This window comes from Malaclemys terrapin, chromosome 11 (assembly GCF_027887155.1).
Source record: "Malaclemys terrapin pileata isolate rMalTer1 chromosome 11, rMalTer1.hap1, whole genome shotgun sequence".
NCBI lineage: Eukaryota > Metazoa > Chordata > Testudines > Emydidae > Malaclemys > Malaclemys terrapin.
This window is the reverse complement of record NC_071515.1, coordinates 72,517,033-72,533,476: the sequence shown is the minus strand read 5'-3', so window position 1 is coordinate 72,533,476 and position 16,444 is coordinate 72,517,033.

The following is a 16,444-nucleotide window of genomic DNA, read 5'->3' as shown; positions in this document are numbered from 1 at the left end:
AAACTTAAGTGGTGTTGCAATCCTGCTCTTGCCCCCAGTCCCAGGCTCTACCCTATATGGCGGAGTTTGGGTCCACTGGGGAGCAGGGTGGAGGCAGAGACTGGGAACAGCAGGACCCTGTATGCCTGGCAAAGATCAGCGGCTGAGCCCCCTGAAGCCCTCACCGCCTTCTTTCTATGGACGTGAGTATGTTGTGGATGTGTCATGGGCGTGAGCGCTTCTATGTGCAGTGCTTGGCTCTGTAGCTCAAGCTGTGGAGAGTCATGCTTTTAGTTCTGGAGGTCTCGGTCTGATAGCCAACATGGCTGCCATCATACAAGTACCAACCCAGCCTCTGTCGACTGAGCTGGTGAGATGGGATAATGAGATCAGAAGATGGAGGACGGGGTTCATTTTAAAGTTCATTGAAATAAACTAAATAGTAGGGCACATGGCATCCATTCAACAGCACAGCACAAGCAGAGGTGTCCTGTCCAAAATACCCAGAGGGACCGATCCCCATCTGGTGTAAATCAGTGACCTCACTGGAATCAGACTGATTTACACCAGCTGAGAATCTGGCCCAGAATACTCAGCAGCAATAAGGTGTTGTCTCTGTTTTTCGCTCTCGAAGCGAGCGACTGTGTCATTGAATTCAACCTGCAAAGCAATATGCAGCCTGGGGCCTAGCTCTCTTCCTTGGAGTTATGTGTTTAATGCAGAATCAGGCTGATCTGAGTTTGCTTTTGCAATCCACAACAGGAGAAAATCCACAGATCTGTTCTGCTCTGAGTCAAAGTGCTTGGCAAGCATTGGGTGAAGCTAATTTGGATCAATCCCTGCATTGACAATTATGCAATCAGAAATTCTCTGGAGGGATACATTTCATGGAGCTTGGGGGCCGTTTTCTTTCTTCTCTCTCGCCTTTTGATGGCGCTGTTGCCATTCTGGGGGCCGTGTGATTCAGCTGCTGTTCTGTCTTGCCCTGCCCTTCCTTCCTATTCCACTGCCCCTCTTGCTAAGTGCCTAATGTCCCGCTTTTCCCGTGCCCTGTTGAGTGCTCAGGGTCACCGTCCTGCTGAATGACTACTGTTAGAGCAGGTGCACAGTGGCTGAGTAACACTGGATAATATCAGCTTTGGCACCAGAGCAGCGAGGAAATACATTTTTACAGCACAAATTACTTAAGCACCAGGTCCTAGCAGCTTCCATCACACCGCTGGAAAGAGAGCATTTGACGTTTGGATATAATGCACATTGCCATCAGCCAAAGCACAGACTTTGTTGACTCTCATTCTGTGACCTTCGACAAGTCACCTGCCAGCCTCCTAGGACCCTGGTGATTATGAATAGTCTGTAAAGCACAGCTCAGGGCCTTGGATAGACGGATGATCATCGCATGCTCTCCCCGCCAGCTCGTGTGTGATACATTAGGTGGCTCCTTTGGCAACGTGCTGGTGAAGGTGCGGAGGGAATGGAGTGAGAAGAGATAAGGGGGTGGCTCATGAATGGTGAGGGGGTTTGGTGAGAAGCTCCTGGAATTCAAGTAGACATAGGGATGAGAAGTGGAAATGCCGGGGATTGGGGGGTTAGCTGCTGTTGGTGAGAGAGACGGGCGTTTGAGCTGGTTAGTTTCTCGGTGTAAGCTGCAAAGCCTTGTCTCTCTCACCAACAGAGGTTAGTCCAATAAAAGGCATTACCTCATCCACCTTGTCTCTCTAATACCCTGGGACCGACATGGCTATATGCTGAGTTCACCCTGAAAATCACCCTCCTTCCTTTTCTTAAGTCTCCCGATTCTCAGCTGCAAAGCCACATCTCTTTCTGAGGACCTGGCTTTATTTCATATAGGAAGGACTCTTCTCAAAGGCAGCAGCCAACCTGATGAATTTGCAGGGACCCAAGCTGCAGAGGAGGGGGACTGGGCTGAAATTTGCTCCCTCTCTCTGCAGGAGAGGGAGAATCATCAGTCTGCAAATTGCCAGATCCGTTTAAAGTCCCATATGGTCATTGGCACTACTTGTCCCTAAGGCAGCACTGTCCTCACTCCACCGCCAGCTCTCCTGGTTCATAATATTACAACATTATGCACTGTGCTGACTAGAACTGGTCTGAAAATGAGGGGAGTTTCCACTGAACATTTTCACAGGAACAAAAAATAAATTAATTTTCATCTAAATTTTCAACCTTGAGTTTTGGGGGAGGGAAATCAACATCTAAAATAGTTCAGCCAAAATTAGAGGATAGACTAGATGACCTTTGCAGTCTCTTCTGACCCTATGGTACTATGAGAAACCTTTGATTCTGAAGTGCCATCACAGTGTCTCATAGGAACTGTAGTTCAGGTGCCTTATGCTCCCATTCTCCTCTCTAGGCCAGGCTTCCTGGTTGGACTACATCTCCCATTATGCCCCAGGGGTCTCTCCTCTTGGTGAAGCACGAGGCACTCCATGGCATTTCAGAATTGAAATACTTTTAGTCTATTGTCAAAAAATGAGACAGACCAGGTAAGTGAGGTAATACTTTTATTGGACCAACATCTGCTGGCAAAAGAGACAAGCTTTCAAAAGCTTACACAAAGCTCTAGCAGATTGTTAAGCATAAGGAGTTAATACATGTTGCAAGAGACCGTTCTAGTGAGGTGGACAATTAACACCTCTGCAGTTATAGGACAAAGGCGGGTTAGTGGGTTACAGATTGAGAATGAGATGTAAAATCAGTGTCTCTATTAAGCCCATGGTCTTTAATATCTAACAGAGTTATGAATTTAATCTCTTGGTTTCTCTCTTGAAAGTATTATGCAAGTTTCCTTTGCAGGCAAGGACTGAGAGACCAGCTATGGAATGATGATTTTGTGAAAAGTGGTAGCCCCTGGTTGATCGAGTGTTCTTGTCTTTTATCGTTTTGGTTTGTGAGTTCTTTCGGGAGTATAGTGATTGTCCGATTTCACCCACCTTATTGTTGCTAGGGCATCTGATGCACTGGATGAGGTACAGACATGTTGTGACAGGTATGTGTAGGACCCAGGAATCTTGAAACGTGTCTGTTGGGAGTGTTGTTCGTTATAGTGGAGGAGCTATGGCTGCAGATTTTGTATATGTTATGGCAGTGTCTGGGGCTGCTTTGAGATGGTGTGTCCTACCAAAAGGTACATTTTCAGTTTTCGGGCATTTGATTTGTTTATCAACAAAATTGAAATTTGCCATGGAAAGCAGACACTTTTCTTGAAAACCCAACTTCCTATCATAACAATTCTGATGGAAAATTTTTATCATGCTTAGTGGTAATGTGGTGAACTATGGCAGTGAGTGACACTGTCTCACAGAGGTGGTGAAGTGGCACCAACCCCCTTAACTCATCAGACCAGTAGAAGCTGAATGCTCCTGAGAGGATAGATACAGCCCATATAACATCCCTTTCCCCTATTTGTGAAGGCAGCCAATGGGGAAATTGCAGTGCAGTGAAATAATACAGTTAGTCTTGGAAGGATTAGATTTTTATCAGTAAACATCGGTTAAAAGTGATTTCACCATACACCACAAATTGAAGAAAAAATATTTCCATCTATTTACTAGTGAATGAATAGTAAAAACAGGGCTGGTTTCTTGATTTAAGGATATTTACTTTGTATGACTGGAGGTTGACAAGTTATGTTTTAATGGTTTATAAAGATTTAACTTCTTGAATCTCAGTGTTTACTGTCAGATAATTGTCTGACACCCCCTCATAATTTCCCACCACTGGGAACATTTAAATTGATAAAAGTGGGGGGAAATGCTTAAAAATAAACATGGATATTATCCGTCAAACTGACTTAAAAAAAAAATTCTGCCAAGCCTAAATACAGTACAGCCTTGGAATCAAGAAGATGTAACCAAACCAAGAGTTTTGGTTAACTAGGGAGTGAGTTAATGTTGTCCTACACTCAAGCTACACACAGTTAAGCAGATTCTTCATCCCGGCACCAGATCCATTAAGAGTTTTTCACGTTCCTCTGAAACAAAAAGTACTGGCCATGCCAGCAGCAGGATAATGCACTGAGCTATATGGCAAAGCCTACATACCTGTATCAGACACTCCCACTGCTTCTGCTTTGTTCCATTTCCAAGAGAAAAGGGCTGAAATGTTCTTTTTTCATGAATATCATCATTGGTCTCTCCACCATATACAGTGGGTTGTACCTTGAAAGCACTTCTGTGCTGATGTTACAGGGCCAAATTCAGTTCTGAATTCAGTGATCTCAGTGTAAGCTACTGTTCAGCTTTAGCTTCCACTTCCACGTTTTGCTTTTAAATTCGCTGTTTTGTACGTTGGCAGCAGTTTGCTATTGTGAAGAGTTTTTTTTATCTCCCTTACTGTAGCTTTATTTGCAACGTTTTGTATTTTATTTCCTAATTATTCTGTCCCACATTTCCGAGCATCAGGGGATACCAGGATTCTATGCGTGAACATCTCGGCAATTACATCTTGATCCCGGCAATTACAGACCGGTAAGTCTATCGTCGGTACCGGGCAAATTAGTCAAAACAATAGTTAAGAATAAAATTGCCAGACACATAGAAAAACATAAACTGTTGAGCAATAGTCAACATGGTTTTTGTAAAGGGAAATCGTGTCTTACTAATCTATTAGAGTTCTTTGAAGGGATCAACAAACATGTGGACAAGGGGGATCCAGTGGACATAGTGTACTTAGATTTCCAGAAAGCCTTTGACAAGGTCCCTCACCAAAGGCTCTTACGTAAATTAAGTTGTCAAAGGATAAAAGGGAAGGTCCTTTCATGGACTGAGAACTGGTTAAAAGACCAGGAACAAAGGGTAGGAATTAATAGTAAATTCTCAGAATGGAGAGGGGTAACTAGTGGTGTTCCCCAATGGTCAGTCCTCGGACCAGTCCGATTCAACTTATTTATAAATGATCTGGAGAAAGGGGTAAACAGTGAGGTGGCAAAGTTTGCAGATGATACTAAACTGCTCAAGATAGTTAAGACCAAAGCAGACTGTGAAGAACTTCAAAAAGATATCACAAAACTAAGTGATTGGGCAACAAAATGGCAAATGAAATTTAATGTGGATAAATGTAAAGTAATGCACATTGGAAAAAATAACCCCAACTATACATACAATATGATGGGGGCTAATTTAGCTACAACAGGTCAGGAAAAAGATCTTGGAGTCATCATGGATAGTTCTCTGAAGACGTCCACGCAGTGTGCAGCGGCAGTCAAAAAAGCAAACAGGATGTTAGAAATCATTAAAAAGGGGATAGAGAATAAGACTGAGAATATATTATTGCCCTCATATAAATCGATGGTACGCCCACATCTCGAATACTGCGTACAGATGTGGTCTCCTCATCTAAAAAAAGATATACTGGCACTAGAAAAGGTTCAGAAAAGGGCAACTAAAATGATTAGGGGTTTGGAACGGGTTCCATATGAGGAGAGATTAAAGAGGCTAGGACTCTTCAGCCTGGAAAAGAGGAGACTAAGGGGGGATATGATAGAGGTATATAAAATCATGAGTGATGTGGAGAAAGTGGATAAGGAAAAGTTATTTACTTATTCCCATAATACAAGAACTAGGGGTCACCAAATGAAATTAATAGGCAGCAGGTTTAAAAAAATACAAGGAAGTTCTTCTTCACGCAGCGCACAGTCAACTTGTGGAACTCCTTACCTGAGGAGGTTGTGTAGGCTAGGACTATAACAGCGTTTAAAAGAGAACTGGATAAATTCATGGTGGTTAAGTCCATTAATGGCTATTATCCAAGATGGGTAAGGAATGGTGTCCCTAGCCTCTGTTTGTCAGAGGATGGAGATGGACGGCAGGAGAGAGATCACTTGATCATTACCTGTTAGGTTCACTCCCTCTGGGGCACCTGGCATTGGCCACTGTCGGTAGACAGGATACTGGGCTAGATGGACCTTTGGTCTGACCCGGTATGGCCGTTCTTATGTTCTTATGTTCCTTAGATGATGTCTACCGTTAATCCAAGAGAGGATCTAGTATGTAGATAATCAGTGCGAACTTCCACTATGCCAACTTAAGTGTGGCTCAACTCTGACATAGGGTATGTCTACACTGCAGCACATGTAGGTATATCCAAGCTAGTTTTAATCTACCTACCTCAGGTATCAATAACAGTGAAGCTGCAGCAGAATGGGCTTCAGCTCAGACTGTGCAAGCCCACGCAAAGACCCTGGGTCCTTACTCAGGTGGCTAGCCCATACTGAAGTCCATGCTGCTGCAGCTTCACTGTTCATTAGCAAAGAAGACACATTTAGCTGAACAAGTGGACAGGGCCATCCATTATCATTTGTTTCAATGTCAACTGCTTGCAGTTGGCTTCTTGCCCAGTCTCACTCAACATCCTGCCTTGTGAGCTGATGTGTGGGTTTCGCTACTGCAGCCAGGTGGGGACAGAACTTGGACAGAAAATTGATCGTTCCTGTGAAGCACCGAACCCCCTTTCCCATCCACGGGAGTTGGCCTGTCTCTAACTGCCTTGATCTCGTTGGAATTGGCTTTCAGTTCCTCTGCTGTGAGCAGATGTCCAGTGTATGTCACCACATGCTGTTTGAGTTACATTTTTTCCAGGTTGAGTTTTATGTTCTTGCCCCTGCATTGCTGTAGAAAAGCTCTGTTATGATCTTGTTCAGCTTCTGTATCATTGCTCCCTTCACCTACAATGAGGATATCATCTGCAGTTATTTTCACCCCAGGCAGTCCTTCCAGGGCTTGGGTGAATCTTTTCTGGAACCCCACTGGTGCTGGACTTATGCCCGTTGACATGTGCAGCTCTCTGTAGTGTGACCAAGTGAGGTTGCAAAGGTTGTCAGCAGGCTGGACTCTTTTTATCCAGGCTTATTTGCCAAAAGTCATTCCCCACTTCACAGATTATAAAGATTCTGGCTTTGGAAAGTTCTGGCAAGATGTCATTGTGAGCAGTGGATAGTGGCATCTTTCCAATGCCCGGTTCAGTAGCTTTGGCTCTATGCAGATACGTAATTTGCCTGATGGTTTCTTCACCACCACCATGCTGCTTACCCAGGCTGTATTGGCCTCTACAGATGCTGTGATATCTTTGCACAGCAGACTTTCAACCTCCTTGTGTGCTGGATTATGTAGTGCCCCTGGAATTTTCCTTCCACTGGAAGGCTCTACTGTGGGGTTTTCTTCCAGGTGCAGCTTTTCCTCGCGGCACCCATCACCTTTGAAAACATCCCCATATGATTTTAAAATTGTTTTCATTGTCCACTGGGCTCCTCCTTTTGCTTCTTGCACTGCAGCTATAAGATTCTGATGCTGCACCCCGTATGGCTCTATGCCCCAACAGGGGTCTGTGGTGTTTACTATCCACAAACACATACTTCAGTTAGTATCATGTGTCATTTTTCAAGTTAGTTACTATAAGGTCACTGTGGCACTCTGTACCTCAACATAGCATCCTGGAACCCCCATATTCACCACTGCCATATAATTATGATGTGCTTTGCACAAAGTATGTCTTGTTGAAGTATCATTTTAAACGTCTTGATCTGTTGATCATAAATATCCTGTTGGATTGTATGTACTATTGTTATATGTGAAGTTATGAAGCATTGCTCTATGCATTACTGAAATAGGTTGTGAGGTTGAGAGCCACCCACAGCCAACCTTTCAATTGCAACAAAGGACCAGCCAGACATGTGCTGATGGCCCATTAAAGGGAATCCACTCTCCCAACAGCCATCCCAGAGACTTCTCAGAGAGAGCATGTAGGCAATGGAGGCTGCGTCACACCCATGTCACAGCAAGGGTTTTTTCTAGCAAGCTGAAAGAAGGTATAAAAAGAGAGACAGTGACCTCGTCACTTGGCCACCCACACCCCCATCTCAACACCTGGAAGAATGTCCAGCAGACAAAGATTTTGAACTGGAGACGGGTAGTCCCAGGCTGGGATATAGTCCCAGCCTGTATATTGAGGTACTGTAACCTGCTTGTCCCCTGAGACATTGTTTGATTCAACTCTTGCTTAGACTAAAAGTGTAGGACTTAGAAAACACGCTTACTTTTCATTTTCTTAAGGAACTATCTCTGACCTTTCTGCCTACCACTTATAATCGATCTTTCTGTAGTTACTAGATCTATTTTATATTTTATCTAAAAGAGTGGGTTTGGGGTGAAGTGCTGGGGAAATCTCAGCTCAGGTTAAGAAGGGCTGTGGCACATCCACTACCCTTTGTTGGAGTGGCGAACTAGGTAATGAACGTACACTGGCCAGGCCTCTGACCTGTGCAAGACGGTACAGTCCTGGGATGTAAGGCTGGAGAGCTGGGGGGAACTGGCTGGAGCTTCTGTAGTGGTGGTTCATGAGCAACTGGGAGATCATTCATATAACTCAGTTGGGTGTGTCCCTGCCTGTGGATGGCTGTGTAAGTGCAGTGCCTGTCAGAGGTTTGCAACTTGACATGAGCATCACAGTGTGAGGGACAGCCCAGGTTGGTGGGTTTGAGAGGGACCCTGTCAGTCACATTTTCCTATGGGCGGCATTAGGCTTCCGCTGGTACATGATTAGATTGCGACTGATCTTTGTAATGAATCTATTTGAGTTCAGTTCACCCTGAGGAATCACATTGCAGGAGGCCCTATTATCCAGCTGAAATCAGACGGGGCATTTCCCTAGTAACATCGTTGCAAGCACAGCGGTTGGTATTGTCCCTTGTTCCTACCCGTCCCAACAGCCTGAACCAGATATACTCTTGGACTCGAGGAGAGAGTCATGCAGAGTGCATGCTGGACCTAGGAGTGCCGGGGTGCCTCCGCACCCCCTGGCTTGAAGTGGTTTCTATCATATACAGGGTTTACAGTCTGGTTCAATGGCTCTCAGTGCCCCCACTATACAAATTGTTCCAGCACCCGAGGAGTCATGATGTCATCACTGCTGTCTGATGTGCCCTCCCCATCATGTACAAATCCGACAATCTGAGAGCTGCTCGTGCTCTTGCACACCCTGCAAAAATGGTTCAACTGGCCACATTTTTTGCAATGCTATTCTAATATGGGGTCCCTCTTTACCCACTGTCTCCCATAGTAAATGCATTTCTCTATAGGTATGTAGCCCTGGCCACTTGGTCTCCTTTGCTGTTGTCTCACTGCATGCGTGTCTGGGAGTGTCGTGTCTCCTAGGGTTTTCGTCCGTCCTCTTGAGGCTTCTGCTGCACACCCTCTGTCTAAGCATCTGTCTAAGGTGCGATCGCCTTCCTGAAGTAGCCACTCCCACAGGTGGTGATCTCAAAGTATCGCCGAGTATCCTGCCCCCAATCAGGGAGTCTATCAAGTCCCCAAAATTGCATGTAGCAGCCACTTTGCATAGGGGAATAACATTATAACGTAGGAGTCCATCCCCTCCATTCCGGGGTGGTTTCTAATGAAAAACCTGTGTTGCTCCACAGTTTTAATGTGCTTTGGGAAGCAACAGGCCCTCAGGGCTCCCAGGACTGCAGTGAGCCAGTGGTGAGCTTCAGAGTGGTGCAGATCCCTCTGCCTTGTTCCCCAAATATCAGAGTTTTACTTTCCTGCTCTTGCTGTCCTCCTACATGTCCGGGTGTGTGTTCAGCTGGAACTCCTCCTTCCATGAGCCCCATCGCTGGGCTAGGTTTGCATCTTGCAAAATCCATGGCTCTGGGGAGCTTCGGACCAAGTTTGGTGTCTCATGCTGCCAGCTGCTGCACTGCAGAGAAATCATAGCTCAGATGCTGCCCCCATGTTTCATTAGCAAAGCGTGAAGCAAATGGAACTTTATTAAACCCTGTGCACCGCTCTGTCCATTGCTTCCAGCCCAGCGCCCCACAGTCATAGGTGCCGACTCCGGGGCTGGAGCACCCATGGGGAAAAATTAGTGGGTGCTCTGCACCCACTGGCAGCCAAGCTCCCCTCACTCCCTGCCCTACCTCTTCCTCCTCCTCTTCCTCCTCCTTCTCCTCTCCCCCACCCCCGAGCGCGCTGCGTTCCACTCCTCCGCCTACCTCCCAGCACTTCCCCCCGGCCGCCGCCAAACAGTCATTTGGTGGCATGCTGAGAGGGAGTGGGAGGAGCGGGAACGTGGCATGCTCAGGGGAGGAGGCGGGGACGGGGCGGGGATTTGGGGAAGGAGTTGGAATAGGGACAGGGAGGGATCAGAGTTGGGGCGGGGACTTTGGGAAAGGGGTAGAGTGGAGACGGGGCCGGGGGCAGACGGGGGATCGAGGACCCAGGGGAAAGTGGGGAAGTCGGCGCTTATGCCCACAGTCCCTGTTTTCCTGTTGCTCCCCACCCTCTGCCCTCTGGCTCCAATTCCACTGATCATGATACATCCACTGCTATTGGTACTCGCAATAGCTAGATCACAGCTAAGTCTACACATGCTGCACTCATACCTTCTGACTGCAGGGTGGACATATCCATCAAGTGACTAGCTCCAGGGTTAAAAGGTAGTTTTCTCTCTCTACTCAATTTACTCATTGGTGTCTGCTGAGATTGCTAATTAGTTACAATTCTCTTTGTGTGTGCTTTGAACACCTATCAAGAAGGATTTGGTTTGACTCATGTAGGTCACTGATTAGTTATCAAATTATTTATTAATTGTATTGCAGTAGCACCTTGAGGTTGTTCCAGGCATTGTACAAACACATAGTAAGAGTCAGACCACACTCTAAAGAATTTACAATCTAAATAGACAAGAAGTAAGAGAGACAATGATTTGCCCAAGGCAACACTAGAGGGCAGTGGCAGAGCTGGGTCACGGAATGTAAGGCACTGGGTCGCGGCGGCTCTGGTCAGCACCACCGGCAGGTTGTTAAAAGTCCCGTCAGTGGTGCTGCCCGGCTAATGCAGGCTAGTCCCTACCAGTTCCGACACTGCACTGCGCCCCAGAAGCAGCCAGCACAGGTCCAACACCTAGGCGGGGGGGCCACGGGGCTCCGCGTGCTGCCTCCCGCCCCGAGCACTGACTCTGCATTCCCATTGGCCAGTTCCTGGCCTATGGGAGCTGGGGGGCAGTCCCTGCAGGCAAGAGCTGCGCGGAGCTGCTTGCACACCTCCGCCTAGGAGCCCGACCTGCTGCTGGCCGCTTCCGGGGCGCAGCGTGGTCCGTGGTGCCAGGACAGGCGGGAAGCCTGCCTCTGCATCCCGGTTCCACCGCTGATCAGGAGCCACCAGAGGTAAGTTTGCGCCCCAATGCCCGGCCTCCTAAACACTCCAGCAATCAGTTTACATCCTCAAGCTTGACCACAAGTTTTGAAGAACCTGAACTCCCCACCCCCTGCCTCCAATGCTCCAGGAATGGAATCCCAGAGCGGAGGCTTTTTTTCTGGGCTAGTAAGCAGCCTCATGCCAAGAGCAGCATCTGTCAGCCCAGAACTCCTATCCCTGCTCCAACCACTTGCACAGAACCCAGGCATTGGCCAAGTTGCAAGTATTCCCCATAAAGGCTAATTTTCTGTCAGACTCTCGTTCCTTGGCTGCAAGGAGTAAAACAAAATGTTCAGGACTCAAAGTGTATTTTACTTAGGAGAAAACCTTAGATTTCTCTATAGTGGCCAGATATAAGCATTGAGGTGCTGGATGACAGCATAATCTATAAAACTCTAATGCTAAAAGGTATTTCTTCGCTAAGGAATGAGGAGATGCTAAACAGTGTGAGATTAATCGCTCCACATCTCCATTCCTTCTGCTTACCTTGTGGCTCATTAGGTCTCAGAGAGCTTTTAAGTCCATCTCATCTACACAAACATGGGTAACAAATTGATTGTATCACTTTGAGATCTCTATCTCAATCCACGCTCACTCGTTAGTCCAAACAGCTGAAAAGATAATACATTGGTTTGGGAATGCAGGATATTTGTCATGGTAGGATTCTTTCATGGTGGATTTAGTCAGTGGCATGCACAATGCACATTTACTGCCATGGGAATTGCACGCACATCCAAGTGATCCGACACACACACACATGAACAGTCGTTCCCTGTTGACTGATCTGTGCAAAACTCAGCAGATTCACTGCACAGGGATGGGTTTTTTGTCTGTGTCTCCCATAAGGATTTATATCACAGGAGCTTTGGGTTCCCTTGAAAGCAGAAACTCAAGATGAAGCAATAAAAATTGATCAGTGTTGCTTTGAAACTGTAATTTTGGCATGATGTTGACACAGCCCATAAATTGGCCCAGATTCACTTGATATTTAGCCCAGTTCATGAACAGAGCTGGTTATGTATTGCAAAACAGCATTTGGGAACGGTCATTCAAATTCAGAACTGTTTGATTCAACCCTTTACATGTCTTTTTGTCAGCATTCATGTGAATAGGTTTTTGTTTGAATGAGCATTTGGTGAGTGGCTGTTCTTTACATTCAAATAATGGAATTTATATATATTCAATGGTCTACTATTTAAAGCATTTCATTCATCCAAGAAGAGATGATATCTAAGTGCCAATCAAGTACTGTGAATAATTAATCAGAAGCAAAAGTTAGAGCAGGTCAAAAAATTTTGAATGTTTAAATTTGGACCAAATTTAGAGATCTGAAATTTACAGATTTGAAAAAAGCCAGGGAAACTTTCAATTAAATTTTCAAAAATTTTACTCTTTTCTGACCAACAAACTTTTTGTGAAGTGTTACATTTTGAAAACAGTGGTTTTCTTTTATTTAAATTCACTGATTCCCCCAGGTTGACCATCTGTATTCAAAGTTTGAAAATGACCCATAGTTTGAAATGTCTTCAAATAAAATTATGAAGAGCCATTAAATTAATAAAAGTCTTTTGAGGAATGTTTTGAAAACCAGAATAAGGGGCTAAAGCCCTAATCCAACAGAGACTTACCACACGTTTTGCTTGACACATGAATAATCCTATTAAATTAAATGGAAATACTGTCATGCATAAAGTTAGGCATGTGCTTAAGTCTCTATAAAATCAGAGCCTCCGTTTACAATGAATGCTCTTTGCAGCACCTGAAGGATCAGGAATTTTTTCCCAGACAAATTTGGTAATTTTGATATAAGCCCCCTCAAAAAAGAGAAGAGATGTGCCATTATCTTTACTTAAAATAAGGTAGTATATTTCAGCATCCTGCCATCAACATGTAATTTCTAGTCTACTAATGGTTGTCAAAGACTCTGTCATTTTTCAGAAGAGAACTAGTACCTCATATCTTGGCCAAATTTCACTTTGGACTGTAAAGCAGGTTCTTCCAGAGCTACCTTTCCCCTGTAGATTAAATTGAAATCAACACACTTTGTTTTTGATCAGGAAGCTGTTGCATATGAAACAGAGGCAGCCACTGGTGGCTCCTTGTCCATGGTGGGTGAAGTGATCCCTGTGTATTGTTTGCAAAACTCTTTGGCTTCTGAGGATGAAAAATGCCATATAAATGCACTGCCAGCCGTTATCTAGTTTTCTAAAAAGATTCACTCCAGGGATAAGATCTTTTATGCCAACTGTTAGCTCAGAGTAAACTTTTATGGCCAGGATATAAACTTCTTAATATAGGAGTTTTATAATGGAAAACTTGACTGGCTAGCAGGTCAGTAGGAGCACTAGTTTAATACAATTTACAGCCTGCTCCACTTAGATTTACTGGAATAAGTATACTTCATCGCCACAGTCTAAAAACTGGGAACGGTTCCTGTGGTGGCCATTCTTCCTTTCTGTTGCTGTATGAAAGCAATATCCAATAGAGTTCTAAGACAGAACCACTGCATGTATTTAATCTGAATCAGATAATCAATTCAAATACCCCCACAGCTAATTTGTTGACATACACATTTTAAAATCATTTGAAAAATACGTCAGGCCACATCCTCAGCTAGTGTAAATCTTCATAGCACCATTGAAGTAATAGAGCCCACGCTGATTACACCAGCTGAGAATATTTATTGCCCTTCTGGGGGGTTTCTTTTTTTCTTTAAAGCAAGAATACAGATCCATTTTCTCATTGCAATAAAACTCTCCAGGACAAGCACATCGACTCAGAATTGTACTTCTTGTGTTATGGCACCATAGTGTGTGTCCAATGCCTTGTCGTCCCTCATTCCTCGGGCCCCAAATCACCACTGATTGTGATCAATCAGTTAAACAACAGCTAAGTCACTCTCAGAGCACCTGAACAAAACCCATTTGCTGCAATATCCTTTTTTCCAGTCCAAGAGAACCACCTGCAATCTTGCAAGTCTTTACTAGCAGGATCAATAAAGACCCACTGCATGACTCATGTGTATAGCTAAATAAAAATTGCTGGTTGCCTTAAGGAGTTTGCTAGTGGTAAAAATACTGGTTGGGTTTGAAGCCCAAGGAGGTGCGTGTGAGCTTTTCCACGCTGACCTCTTTACCTCTGAAAGAGTTTCTCCAACATCATAATGTAGATCAGCAAATAAAATGGGGAACTTAGGGGCAAGGACTATCTCTTTGTTCTGTGTTTGTACAGCGCCTAGCACAATGGAGTCCTGGGCCATGAACTAGGGCTCGTAGGCACTGTGATTGTACAAATAAAAAGTAATATTCATAGTAAAGGTCCTGTTAGTCACTAATGGCATAAAAGTGTTTGTGTAAATAAATAGTGAACTAATTCACTAATTGGCTAAACATGGGAGTATGAAGGTAGCAGGCTCTTGTGGGGGTTGGTCCTGAGAGTGCTCAAAGCTGTGCTGAGCTCAGCTCAGCCCACAAAGAGGTGCAGTGAATTCTAGGATGATGTGTTCCTGTGTGATGGCTTTTTTCACTTCCCATGTAGAGATGCTGATGCCATCCTAGGGTACAGAGCAATATCTCTCAGGCACCGTGCCTTTATACAGCACCCTGAAGCAGAGCGCCCTGGAGCACTGCAAGCCCACAATCCAAATGAAAAGATTAAATAAATATGTCTGAGGGCTAGATTTAAACCTTCCTATGGATCAGGGCCGGCTCCAGGCACCAGCTTAACAAGCAGGTGCTTGGGGCGCCAAGGGACAGGGGCGGCACCTGCGGTAATTCGGGGGCGGCAGGTCCCTCACTCCCTCTAGCAGCGAAGGACCTGCCGCTGAACTGCCACCGCCGATCGTGGCTTTTTTTTTTTTTTTTTGGCTTGGGGCGGCAGAAATGCTGGAGCCGGCCCTGCTACGGATTTGCGTTTATGAAAGGTGTCAGAGGAATAAAGCTGCGTAGGTGGGGCAGAGGCTTCTGCAAAGTGAGATGGGGGCACGTGGTATGGAAGTTCCCTGTGACTGCATTATCCTGACACCATTAACCATTTAGCTGCTGGTCCTCCACACCAACCTCTGTGCCAGTCGCTTAAAAACAATAATACTCTGCTCTTAACCAGGCTCAGTTGACCTTAATTAGCTTCCAGCTGATCTAGCCTCCCTAAGCTGCCTCCAAACCATGGCTAGGAATTAATTCTTGTAACTCCAGGCTGTTGGTTGGCGATCTGCGACAGCAATTCGGCAGGAGGTCCTTCGCTCCGAGCGGGAGTGAGGGACCGTCCGCCGAATTGCCGCCGAATAGCTGGACGTGCCGCCCCCTCCGAAGTGGCCGCCCCAAGCACTTGCTTGGCAAGCTGGTGCCTGGAGCCGGCCCTGATCATTAGGAGAGTGGGAAGGACACACTGAAGGTTAGAACAGAGATAATCCTGGAATGGGTCTGTGTAAACAGAAGACATTTAAACTTGATGTGGGCACAGGAGAACCTTAAATGTTCCACTGTAGTAGAATGCGAGAACATACCTGGTATATAGAGCAGCTATAGGCCTGGGCTTGGCCTGATGTAGCTATCATGTAAATTAGTGGCAAAACAATTAATCAGAGTGGAATGCAAGGAGGGAGATTCAACACTATTCTCCGAATCCAGTGGTTAAATAGGCTAGTGATGACACACCTTAAAGTTGGGAATCTCTGCTTCAGATAAGCATCCAATCTGTCTTGAATCTGCAAAACTGGGCTGGAATGGGCTTTTTATGGTGAGGTATTGGATGATTGCTACTTCTGGCCTTATGGGGTATCCCATGTGAACAGCCGTTCTGGTGTAATTTTGGCACTTCGGGATTCTGGACAGAACCAGAAGTGCAGAGGCCATGGGAAAACTAAGAATACTCTTGAACTAAGCTTCTTAGAACCGCCAATATTTTGGATTGGAGTGCCGAAACAGAAAGAGTTTCCAAGGAGGTGGCATACTATTATTCTGAATTAGTTTGTCTAGCCCCATTCATTGATCTAAAAGGCTGAAGGACTCTCTAGGCCTACCTAGCTGGACCTCATTGTCTAGTGGCACCAGAATGAGAATCAGAAGATCTGGGTTCTTTTCCTAGCTCTTCTAATGACATGTTGTGTGCCATTGAACAAGTCATTTCCCCTTTGTCTTGTCTATTTAGATTGTAAGCTTTTGGGGGCAGAGACAAACTATTACTATGTGTCTGTACAGGACCTATAATAACCGGACCCTGGCCTTGGTTAGGGCATGTAAATTGAAATTTCC